General features: G+C 39.1%; 1 protein-coding gene across 1 annotated transcript in view; it reads right to left on the bottom strand.

Annotated features, from left to right (window-relative positions):
• Positions 1–10527: 10527 nt before the first annotated feature.
• Positions 10528–12061, bottom strand: part of LOC118815032 (class I histocompatibility antigen, F10 alpha chain-like) — a 69640-nt gene continuing 68106 nt past the window's right edge. The window contains exon 11 of the mRNA XM_036580966.1: positions 10528–11623. The gene's annotated coding sequence lies outside the window, so the exon portion shown is untranslated. The remainder of the gene's footprint in view (positions 11624–12061) is intronic.

The raw sequence follows: 12061 nt of genomic DNA, 5'->3' as shown, positions 1-12061 counted from the left end.
ACCATCACTAACCTGTCATTCCCTGCCCTAATATCTGGTATTCCAGAGCTCAAACAATGGATGCAGAGTAACTTTCTAAAACTAAACACTGACAAAACTGAAATTCTGCTCACTGGTCCTAAGTCTGTTACTGCAAATTCTACTAATTTCACACTTAATTTGGATGAGGTGACCGTTACACCTTCAGCTGTTGTCCGTAACTTAGGTGTACGTTTTGATCCCGTCCTTTCTTTTGAGCCTTATATCAAGACTTTGGTCAAAACAGCTTTTTTCCATCTCCACAATATTGCTCACCTTCGCCCCCTGCTCTCCATGAAAGACACTGAATCTCTGGTCCATGCTTTCATCATCACGCTTAGACGACTGCAACCCCCGTCTCATTGGTGTTCCTTACAAAACTATCCACCCTCTTCACTATTAACAAAACTCAGCAGCTAGAATCCTCTCACTCTGACAAATCAGCTCACATCACCCCAATTCGTTACACTCGTTACCCGTCCTGCTTCGTATCCAGTTTAAAGTCTTCTCGCTAACTGGCAAATCTCTACATGCTTACTTAGCTTAGCTTACTTAGCTTACTTAGCTGAGCTCCTGCCCCCATTACTGTCCCACCCGAACACTCAGGTCCTCTGACTCAGATTGTCTAGCTGTCCCAAAATGTAGGCTGGTCACTGTGGGAGGCAGATCTTTCAGCGTCATGGCCCCCAAACTATGGAACTCATTACCACAATCTCTCCATGACTGTCCCTCACTTTCCTCCTTTAAAGCTCAGCTCATGCACTGTTGCATTGTAGACAAAGATTAGCTGCAGTAAAAACTGGGGCCATCTTTGCTTTTCATCTGCTGGCAGTGTTCGCAAGAGATCATGCATGGTGCAATTAAACCTTTCACATTGCCCGTTGCCTTCTGGGTGATATGAGTGGTCTGACCCTTCTCAATCCCATACACCTTACACAGTGCCGTCAACATCTCCCCTTCAAAACAGCGGCCTGGATCTGAATGGAGCCCTTGGGGATCCCATGAACATAAAACCACTTCTCGGTCAAAATACGTACCACAGTGCTTGCCTTTTGATCCGAGGTAGGGTATGTCAGTGTGAACTTAGAGAAGACAGCTGTAAACACAAGAACATTCTCTCAACCATCACTTGCTCATTCAAGTACAGTGAAGTCAATGGCTAGAATTTCCAAGGGCCTTGAAGCCAACACACTACCAGCAAAGGTCCACACCTTGGGGAGCACAGCTTTGGTGGTCACACAGCGAAAGCACTTCTGACACCACTGTTCAGTATCTCTTTTCATCTGGGGCCAATAACATCTCTGCCGCACCAAAAATATGTTGTTCGTTCACAACCCGATGACCACGATTGTCATGAAGAGCAGTTAGCACTTCTGACTGTAATGTCTCTGGCTGCAGCAATTGCCACAACTCCTTGTTCTCTGGACCACTAGACAAACTCAAACAAGGAGGTGGAACAGGAAACCCAGGGGCGACTTCCTCAATCTTGGTGGGCACTGGCTAGGCAGGCTGTCATGACAAAGCATCACTGTTTCTTATTTCCAGGGCAGTATTTCAATTTAAAAATTAAAATGGGCCAGTTGGGAGGCCATCGCTGTTCAACTGCTCCCAACTTTGCAGTCTCCAAATAACTCTTTTTGTCAGTAAAAACAATAAACTTGGCCCCCAATAAGGACTCTCTGAACTTTTTTTAGTGACTGCCCATTTCAATCCTAGAAGTTCTAACTTCATGGAGCTGTAATTCAACATGTTCCTTTCCGTTGGATGAAGCCCTCTACTTGCATATGAAACTGGTTGCGTTTTCCCTTCCTGTTCTTGAGAAAGTACTGCACTAAGCCCCATATGACTTAGTAAAGTAAAGCACTGGTGCAGTAACCAACTTGTCATCAGGGTTTGAAATGCCCTTTCGCAGTCTCCATTCCAATGGCCATCCAGTGAACTCACCCCTGGTCTTGATTTGCCCTCTTGAACAGTAGCCACCAAAAAAATGTTCAACAAATCAGCAATAGTAAGATGAAAAACCAAGAAAGAACCGAAGCTCTTTGGTCGTAGTAGGGCGCATCCATTCTGAAACAGCAGTAATTTTGTCAGTGATCTCAGCTTTTGGCCACCCCAAAGTGGAGATCGCACATCCCAGATAGCGAACTTCAGGCTGAAAGAAATTGTATTTCTCTCATTTTAATTTCAAATTATGTTGCTGCAATCTTCCCAAAACCATCTCAAGATTCTGTAAGTGAGACTGAAAGGAGGGAGAAAAGATCACAATATAATCCAGATACAGTAACAGACTGGAAGTGTTCATCTCCAAAAATATGTTCCATGAGTCGCTGGAAAGCGCTGGGTGAATTATATTGGCCAAATGGCACTCAGATTAAAGCGGCTTGTTTTATCTGAGTTTTACCCAGATAGTGCTGATAGGAGATTCATTAAAAAGCTTGAAAGTAAATAATAATTTTCTGTTTATAAATCAAATGTATGAATCTCTGGTCTCAACATTAACAACTGGTACATAAACCTGTCCTCAATTAAAGGAGAGACAGTCTGGACAGTAAAATACCTAGTGGCAACTGGTTTGAACTGCAGGTGCGCTTTAAAGTGCAACTTCCACAGACAGCAGTGCAGTTTAAGAGCCCAAATGACTCAATCAGATTTAAACTCAGATTAAATTCTCAACCACAGCTAAACTAAAAACATGCAGCTGCATCATCATGTCTGTTGTACAGTAAATACACTGTATTTAAAGAAAACACAGATGAACACAGAATATAAATGATAATAAAAACAAAAAAACTTCGTTCTCAACAAGGTTTAACAGCTTTATTGCAATAAAGTAAATTTAACTTAAAAATGACAGTATGAGAGACTTTCATGATTCAGCAGCTCTCTTTCAGATCTCAAAATGGCACAGAACAGAATAGAATAGAATAGAATAGAATAGAATAGAATAGAATAGAAGAGAACATAATACAGTAGAACAGAACAAGACAGAGCAGAATTAAATAGAACATAAAAACATTCAGGCACTTTTAATTGGTTTATACAGTTAATCAATATAAACACAGAGTAAACTGTATAAAAGGTCCCCAGTAATCAGGTTTCATTGAGCTATGGAGTTCATACTGAACACAAACCATTTAGGATTCCTGAGTACAGTTACATTTCTAAGCCCCCCATAGTCTTCAGTGTAAACACTATATGATCAAGATTAGTTTTATGCTTAAGTGCATTTTTTAATTGAAGCTGTTGTACTTGTGACTTTACATAACAAGTAGTTTAACACTAAAGCAGTGCTCTGAATAAAATCAGTTAATGATTAAAACAGATGCTAAATATAAATCCATTAAAAGCACAAATATATCAGAAAGGAAGTCTGCATAACCGCCTATAAACATGTTCTCATCAGCTTAAGAAAAATGACGTGTTTTACTCATAGTGCTGATAGGAGATTCATAAAAAAGCTTGAAAGTAAATAATAATTTTCTGTTTATAAATCAAATGTATGAATCTTTGGTGAATCTTTGTTAAAAACCAGAAAAAAAGTAAACATAAATATCTGCCTTGTAAATACATTCTTATAAACTTATTAAAATTGATATGATTCACCCAGATATTGCTTTAAAAATTTTGAAATAAAGGACAATTAATCCTTTTCTCTGTATGATGAAAATGTTTCCATCTTTGTTGAGCTTTTGCCTTGAATAAGATCCACTGTGCTACACTGGAAGCACTAAATATTCAGCTGTTCTTTGATGCTTAAACTGTATGTTTATCATTAAGAGTACTGGAATGTAGTTTCTATTATGGAGGATTTCTGTTAAAGTTGCACTATGTAAGATTGTTTTGTTGAAACTGAAAAAAAGTAGCATTAATGAGTGAAGAGAATATAAACAGGCTAAAATATGGTGAGTGTGCTCCACTGTGAGTCGCCCTGTAAAGCCTGAAATAATTTAATTTATTTATATTAAATTATTAAATAATTTAATAATTTAAAAGTCAGAGGCATCTGGTCGGGAGTTCTTCACACCACATTGTACGTCTTTACATATTAACTTTATAACGTCACATGCACAGGCTCAAAAAGAAGGTCCTGCTCGATGGTCAGGTCTCAAATTATCTCAAATTCAGCATCATACTGATGAAGATATGATGACAACAGTAAATTATTGATGCATAACCTCAGAAGATGCGTCCTTCTGAGTTCTGAGTTCTCTTTGAATTCCTTTGCAACCCACTCTCAATCATCAGATTCATCTGCCCAGGCTAGGGGTCTGAAGTAGAGGCCTGCAGCGTCTAATTTTCAGTGTTGTGCGCAGGAGCTGGTGGGAAGCACACATCTCGCAAATGGATGAATAGCCTGAATAAAGCAGAACCATCACTAAATCCTATATATAAACTAAAATATAATATAATCTAAAATGATAGCAGTGAAAAAGAGGAAGCGTAACTTTCAGTTTGATGCCCACAGCTGTCGTGCCCAGCAACACCAGAAATAGCCGCTCTGTGGTTTAATTCCTGCTTTGTGTTTAAATGGTGCATAAATGGCGTTTGGTGAAGTTACTCACAGTGAGCCTGATGACCATGACTGACGTGTTATTTCAGCAGAGAGGAATGTATTTGTGAATAAACTGTGTCAGATACTGAATGTCACTTTGCCTCGAGGAAACTGTGCCGATGGGAGTGGGACGAAACATTTCAGTTGCTTGAGCGGGACAAATGATTCCAATTTTCTACGGGAGCAGGATGGGACTGAAAAGACAGCCCTGTGCAAACCCATGTTATAAAATTGCGTGTTGTGTGCAGAGACAGAGAGGTCTCCAAATCCCCAAATCTTACATAGTGCAGCTTTAACGTAACAGTGATGTATAAGTACTGACTTAATCAATGAATGGAAAAGAGTCTGGTTTATAATCCTGGATGATCTGGAGCTCAGTTCCAGTGTGATTTACTTCCTGGAGTTCCCTGTGAAACAGAGGTTAAATCATTATTATGTACTGTCGCCATCCACTTTAGTAAAAACATCCACGTTGTAATCACTGGACACTGTATTATAAACACTTAACTCTGTACTTCCACTAACTGGACACTGTATTATAAACGCTTAACCCTGTACTTCCACTAAGTGGACACTGTATTATAAACGCTTAACCCTGTACTTCCACTAACTGGACACTGTATTATAAACGCTTAACCCTGTACTTCCACTAACTGGACACTGTATTATAAACGCTTAACCCTGTACTTCCACTAAGTGGCCACTGTATTACAAGCACTTAATAAAACAGAGAAAGTAACGATCAGTGAATTTTCACCTGTGTTAAATTGAAAACAGTAGAAAAACACAATATTTTATATTTTATCTTATGAATCTCATTGTTTTTGTAAATATAAGCTCATTCCAAATATGATGCGTTCAACATGTTCCAACAAAGTTGGGACAGGAGCAGGTTTACCACTGCGTTACATCACCTTTTTGTTTAACAACAATAAACATTTGGGGGCTGAAGATTCAAACTGATCCAGTTTTGAAAGCAGAATTTATTTTGCTGTTCTTCTTTTATACAAGTCTTCAGCTGTGCAACCGTCCAGGCCTTCACTGTCATATGTTGAGCTTAATAAGACGCATGTTTTCAATGGTTTACAGTTCTGCACCGCAGGCCAGCCAGTCTGGTACCTGCACTGTCACTGTCTGATTACGCAGCCATGCTGCTGTAACATGTGCAGACACACACACTCACACACACACACACACACACACACACACACACGCACTCACACACACACTCACACACACACACACACACACACACACTCACACACACACACACTCACACACACTCACACACACACACACACACACACTCACACACACACACACACTCACACACACACACACACACACACTCACACACGCACACACACTCACACACACACTCACACACACACACACACACACACACACACACACTATGACAGATGCTGAATTTTTAACTTTATTTTAGTAACACTCTGGATGGTCCTTTTCTTCTTTGACCCAAGGAGAACAGTTGAGTCATCAGATCATAATACAGGAAGTCGGCACTGTTTCTGGATGTTGTTGATACATCACCTCCACTGTGTGTGGTACACTCTTAACTCGTATCTGTAGATGTAGATGCATAAACATGCCGGGTTTTAATGCAGTGCAGTCTGAGGGGTTGACGGTCACAGGCATTCAAGCGGTGGTTTTCAGCTTTGCCCTTAATGCACAGAGATTCTTTTGATGTTATTATGCACTGTAGAGGGTGAAACACCTAAAATCCTTGCAATCACTCATTGAGGAAGGTTATTTTAATCTGTTGGATTTTTGCAGATGCATATTTTGGCGAAGAGGTGAACCTCAACCCATCCTGCTCATAAAAGACTAGGCATTTTCTAGATGCTCTTTTTATACCCGAGAATGAATTAACATTTCACAGTATTCCTGATCTTGAACTGCATCTGTCTCAGCTGTTTTGGAACGTGTTGCAGGCATCAGTCTCAGAATGAGCGTATATTTAAGTTGATATGGTAAAGCTTTACTTATCTTGCCTGTTTAAATGTAGGTCAAAATAGATTAATAAATCATTGCTTTCTGTTTTTATTTGCATTTTACCTACGGTCCCACATTTTTCTATTTGGGTTTGTAGCTAAACAGTTTACATTGCTTTTATGTACTTCAGTTTTACTGAAAATACAGTTTTTTTTTTAATTATTGGTATTTGTCAGGCGTCACATGACAGGTAAGAAAAAACACATTTATCTATGGATGAAGGACAAATATCATCTATTAATCAATAAGAATAAGGGGGAACTGTTATTCCTGCTCTGTGCCGTGTCTGCTGACTGTATCTGCGTCTTCCTGGAGTCCTAAATATCTAAAAGCTCTTCATGAACATCAAAGCAGCGTCACAGCCGAGCTCATCATTTAATCAACATTTAATAGGGTCTAATTATTTGTAGTGACCACATTTAAAGAATGTCACCAATTTTATCTAGTAAACTGCAGTCATGTGAAAAAGTTTGTGCACCTCAGTCAAATTCCATGTTGTTGTTGATTTTCTGAGTGTAAATAAGTGAAACACGTCCTCTACAGAGACACACTACTGTACATCTAACACACAGTTACTGCTTATTAACTGAGTTTAACATAGTGGGATAAAAAACAACACAAACTGTGATCTGTGTAAAAGTTATGGCACATTTTATATTGCATTTTTTTCCAATATCTTAAACTCAGCAAATAAACAGAAACTGTGCACTGAAACTGTAATTTGGAATTAATTATTAAACATTGTTATTATTTTTATTAGAAAATATTACAATTTTACATGACTTTTTAATACTTAAATTGTTAAACATGGTTTATCCAAGCAGCAGGACGCTAACATTACTGATCCTGAGTGCTGATTGGTTGGCGAGCGGAGCAGCTCATTGCCTGTTCGCGCTCACTAACATCATGGACGTACATGAGGTGCTGTTTTAAACTTAAAAGCTCTTAAAATATTACAGCAGTGTTAAAATGTTTTATGCTGCTCTGTGTTCAGGAAATTAATTTTTTATATGAAAACAGTTTGAGTATTTATAAACTATGATTTTGCTCAAATGCTCCATATTAACCCCCCCATTTGGACTCGTTTGGGAGCGCCCTCTAGTGTTTGAGAACCCCAGAAGACATTACAGAGAGGTACTTATCCTCTTTACAGACACACACACACACACACACACACACACACACACACACCTGGGGCAGTTGAGCCTGACTGCATGTCTTTGGACTGTGGGAGGAAACCCACACAAATACAGGGGGAACATACAGACTCCACACAGAAAGGACCCTCGTAGCCTGACCAGGAAATCGAACCCCGGCCTCTCTTGCTGTGAGGAAACTCCCGTTTATTCTCATTCAATTCTGAACAGTAGCTCAGCTAATGATGGGGCAACTCTGTGTGCATCAACTTTTAAATACACAGATTAAAACTGTCTTCTAACAGTTCATTTATACTCTCAGCACACAATAACAGCCTTTTTATCTCAGGACTAAACTAAAACAGCAAAACCCTAATCAAGACCAAAACACATTAACACTTCCTCTAGTTGAGCACAGCACCTCAGTGTTTAATTAAGCAGTACAGCATTTAATTGGAACACACCATGAAGTCCACATAGCATTATGATGGAAGGTAAGAGGGTCTATGTGTGGAATATTAAAACATCTGAGCTGAAAATGCCTTAAACCTCAGTAAAACCATGTCTTCATCAGGCTTAAGATAAACCTCGGTTAAACCTGAGACACAGCGACATCTAGTGGCAGATGTGTGATTTTTAAATGACAGCAATTGGTTTAAACTGCAGGTGCACTTTAAAATGCGGCTTCCACAGACAGCAGTGCAGTTTAAGAGCCTACATGACTTCAGATTTAAACTCTTAAATTCTCAACCACAACTAACCTAAGAAGTGCAGCTGCATCATCATGTCTGTTGTACAGTAAACACACTGTATTTAAAGAACATATATATATATATATATATATATATATATATATATATATATATTGTATGTATATATACAAACACAGAATATAAATGATAGCTAAAAGAAGTTCAAAACAACAGTTTTAACTGTTATTTTTATTGCAATAAAGTAAATTTACCTAAAACTTACAGCATTAAAGACGTCAGAACAAAACAAAATAGAAACAGAACAGAACAAAACCAAATAGAACAGAACAGAAATAGAACAGAACTGTCCAACCAAGACTGGAAAATGTTCTAACGTCCAAAGTTTGAAAGCAATAAAAAATCTGGGTCTGTTTTACAGAAACTTCCTATCTTTTAGTCTTAAGTTTAGACCTGACAGGTCGAAATGTTTCACTAACTCGTATTACAGAAGCAAATCTGATCTTAATTTAGGAATCTTATCTTACATTATACAACAGTGAATTCCGGCCACACGAGCTGATTGGTTGAGAAGTTTTCTAACTGTGCTGTTATTTCACCATAACATCACGGCTTTTTCACAAACACCGTATCACTCCTCTGAGACGCTGTTGCTAAGCAACGACTTTGACAGCTGTAGGAGACGCTCAAGACATTTGAATGTTTTTACTTCTTACTTTGCCACAAACAGAAAATGGACACTTTTAAGATCACATTTGACCGACAGCCGATTTGGTCAGACTCTGAAGATGAGACGACACTAAATTCCCAAACTGTCATCACCACTGAGCAGCTTTTCAGTCGGCAGCTGTGACAGAAGAACAGCTAAACAACCTGGAATCAGCCAGAAATGAACCCAACACCATTCGCCAAACATGGAGTCTGATCTTCAGAGTCTGACCAAATTAGACTGAGCCATAAAACTGACACAATAAAAAACAAAAAGCTGCTCAGTGGTGATGACAGTTTGGGCATTCAGTGTAAGGAGCTGGAGAACGAACTGCCAGCTGTGCAGCGAGTGAGCGGAGCTCGTTACTCTGACGTAGCAACAAGCTGCTTGTTAAGGAACTATAATTTGGTGAAGGAACTGAACATTAAAACATAAACGCCGCGTTCACGGCCCAGTTTATTAATTTATCACTTTATTTATTTAACTGTTGTATAAAAGCAATAGAACACTCGAGGAGTGTGTCATCACCAATAACATCATGACTATGATGATCTACGGTGACTGAATCAAGTTTCTGTAATACGACCCCTGAATCATAAAAATATATACATATACAATCCATATAAACACACAGTAAACTGTATAAAAGGTCCTCAGTAAGTTCTGTCTGGTTTTGTTCAGTTTGGATCTTTAACAGACTTTTTTTTTTCCTGCTGTTGCTCTAAAAGGTCCAGATGAGAGAGACTCAAATACTAAACTCACTCAGTATAGAGACAGTCGTCCTCTGCAGACTGTATTCACTGTTTACCACTTTAATCTGCTGATTTAACAGTTCTAGCTAACAGCTTCCTGCACTGTACAGTGGTGATAAACACAAGACTGTTACTATACAGACACAGTGTCTCTGTAAAGAGTCCATACTGAACACAGACCATTTAACATTCCTGAGTACAGTTACATTACAAGCCCTTTACAGTCTTAAGTTTAAACTCTGTCTTAAGCTTAAGTGCATTTTTAATGAAGCTGGTGCACGTGTGACATTGCATATCAAGTAGTTTAACACTAAAGCAGTACTCTGAATACAATCAGTTCATGATTAAAACAGATGCTAAATATAAATCAATTAAAAGCACAAATATATCAGAAAGGAAGTCTGCATAACCGCCTATGAATATGAGCTTTTAAAATTGACATGTTTTGCTCAGACAGTGCTGATATGCGATTCATAAAAGCTTGAATGGAAGCAATAATGTTCTGTGTATAAATCTTTGGCTTGGTGAACTTATGCTAAAAAACTTAACAGAAGAAAATAGACATTACCATCTGCCTTAATAAATGCATTATTATAAACTTATTAAAACGAATAATCTTTCATTAGAACGATTTCTGTTAAAGCTGCACTATGTAGGTTGTTTTTGTTGAAACTGAAATAAGTATCATTACTAAGTGAGGAGAACAAAATTAGGCTAAAATACGGTGAGTGTGCGCCACTCTGAGTCGCCCTGTCGAGAGTTTTTCACACCACATTGTACGTCTTTACATTTTAACTTCATTTCACGTCACATACACAGACTCAAAAAGAAGGTCCGCCTCGATGTTTACGCCTCAAATGATCAACATTAAATTAACATTATACTGATGAAGAAATGATGACAACAGTAAATTATTGATTCACATCCTCAGAAGACGCGTCTTACTCTCAGTCATCAGAATCATCTCCTCAGGGAAGGGGTTTGAAGTAGGGGTCTGCAATCCTGCGGATTCCCGCTGGACCCGCCACAATGCCTTCTGGGTCTAATTTTCAGTGTTGTGAGTGGAAGCGGGAGGGAAACCAGCCCACTGCAGGCGGGAGCGGGATGAAGCACGCATGAAGAGAAGCGCCACAAACTAATGAACAGCCTGAATAAAGCAGAACCATCCCTAAATGATACGAAGGCCACAGCTGCCCCGCAAAACACCAAATATAGCCGCTCTGTGGTTTAATTCCTGCTTTGTGTTTAAATGGTGCATAAATGGCGTTTGGTGAAGTTACTCACAGTGAGCCTGATGACCATGACTGCTGTGTTATTTCACCAGAGAATAATGTATCTGTGAATAAACTGTGTCAGATATTGAATGTCACTTCGCCTTGATGGAACTGTGTGGGCGGAAGCAGGAAAACACATTTCAGTTGTGGGCTTGAACAGTACAAACGATTACCATTTTCTATGGGAGCAGGATGAAATCTTGTGGGAGCGAAACTGAAAAAACAGTCCCGCGCAGACCCATGTTACAAAATTGCATGTTGTGTGCAGTTACACGTTTCCACCAGAGAGGTCTCCAAATGCCCAAATCTTACATAGTGCAGCTTTAACGTAACAGTGATGTAAAAGTACTGACTTGATAAAAGAATGGAAAAGAGTCTGTGCTGTAAGAAAGTCTGGTGTGGAATCCTGAATGATCTGGAGTTCCAGTGTAATTCACTTCCTCTGTTCTGGAGTTCCTGTGAAACAGATATTAAATTGTTGTTATGTACCATCACCAGTCACTTTATTAGAAACAGCTGGCCACTTTTTAGAAACACCTACCTTGAACTTCCACTAACTGGCCACTTTATTAGAAACACACAGTGGAGACTGATGTGGTGTTGTGTGTGAAGCTCATATGAATATATGAGACACAGCAGTGTTATTGTAGGTTTTACACAAGTCAGTATCAGGGCTGGGTTGAGAGTGGACCGTCCACCCATAATTATCCAGACAAGAGCAGCTCTGAGGCCAGAAACTGACCACTGATGAAGGTTTAGAGAACGACTAACACAAACTGGTGACAGATGAACTACAGAGTTTAACTGTACACCACAAGGTGGAGCTTCAAGGAAGGGGTTTCTAATAAAGTGGCCAATGAGCTAATAAGAACAGAACTGGTGTTTTACAGAAAG

The sequence above is a fragment of the Colossoma macropomum genome, unplaced genomic scaffold (genome assembly GCF_904425465.1).
Source record: "Colossoma macropomum unplaced genomic scaffold, Colossoma_macropomum, whole genome shotgun sequence".
Classification (NCBI taxonomy): domain Eukaryota; kingdom Metazoa; phylum Chordata; class Actinopteri; order Characiformes; family Serrasalmidae; genus Colossoma; species Colossoma macropomum.
This window is presented reverse-complemented; position numbering and strand designations above follow the sequence as displayed.